Raw genomic sequence first — 1430 nt, forward strand, 5'->3', positions numbered from 1 at the left:
AGGTTCTCATTTCCCGCTGAGATTCTGGAACCATTTTCAGAGTCGGAGTGAAATCATCAGGATCTGGTCCGAATCCGACTCCGAAAGTGATCCCCTTCCCTTCCCTTTCATCGTTTCTGTCTGCTCTCTCTCCCGGGATAGTGACCATGTCAGTTTCTCTCTGGAAATGAACCTCGTGTCAACTTCCTCCAAAGTTCAAGTGTCTCAGGGAAAGTGACGCGTTTTGTCATTTCCGAAAGGGAGGGGAGTTTGTAAACAGAGCCGGTCAGACTGAGAGGAGGCAGGGTGAGGAATATCTGGGAAAGTGTGAGCGATATCCCGGGATATCCCGGTGACGCATGAAATGTCTCCAAATCACTTTCAGAGCGTGTGTTTTAATTTTCATGCATTGAAATATTAATCTTTATAATTAAATGTTGCGAGTTTGTAACCGGAACAGCAATTGTCTTTACTTTTAAAAAGTCATTTATTTGTTGCTTTCATATTGTTGACCACAAGTCTTCAAAAGCTTAAATCGATTTTAAATCGCATTGAGAGAGTGGGACAATAATTTGACAATTTCAAATTTATACTACGTGCACTTTCATACATGCTACACACCAATCTATCCAGGTCTGTTTTTGGACCTACAATGTCTTGGAAAGGAAATGTTTGTGTCCTTGGGTGAGACCAAGTTTCTGTGCGCAACTGGATTTTTTTTTGTTGAAATGCATTTATGCAGTGGTGTTCATGACAATCAAATCTATAAATCCACCTTGCAAAAAGAATAATAAATCTTTTTCGAAATGATCACATCTGACGCAGTACGCCGTTTCAGCCATTTGTATTCAGAAAGTTCCCTCGAAGAGGAATGCTGTGATGAGCAGTTAACCAAGATAAATAATTCTGAAGAAGGGTCTCTCGTCTCGAAATGTTATTTCTGCTTTCTCTCCAAAGATGCTGCCAAACCTACTGATTTTTTTCTCCCAGCATTCTGTGTTTTTGTTTTTAATTTCAAACATCAGCAGTTTTTAGGTTTGCCTGCTTTATGCTGTTGATTGTGGGTTTATTGGTGGAGTATTAGAGGGACCAGTGTTGAGTCCTTAAATATCCACCGTCTCTGTTAATAATTTGGGTGAATGGGTAGACTAATTTGCTGATTTTACCAAGAAGGATGGTAAAAACAATTGTGAGGAGTTCACAAGAACATCCAAAGTATTATCAATAGGTTTAGTGAATAGGAAAATATTTTGCAGAGGGTTTATAATTTAGCAAATTGTGAGTGTCACTTTGCTGATAAGGCGTGTCGCCATAGCAACAACAATTAACTCCCTTCGTCACTGACAGTTGGTCGAAGGTTGTATGTACCATCCAGGAGATTCACCGAAGACCTAAAGACCGCGTCTTTTAAATTCTAAGCAATTACTATCACATGAGATGAGGGGATCAGA

This window comes from Chiloscyllium plagiosum, chromosome 33, assembly GCF_004010195.1.
Source record: "Chiloscyllium plagiosum isolate BGI_BamShark_2017 chromosome 33, ASM401019v2, whole genome shotgun sequence".
NCBI lineage: Eukaryota > Metazoa > Chordata > Chondrichthyes > Orectolobiformes > Hemiscylliidae > Chiloscyllium > Chiloscyllium plagiosum.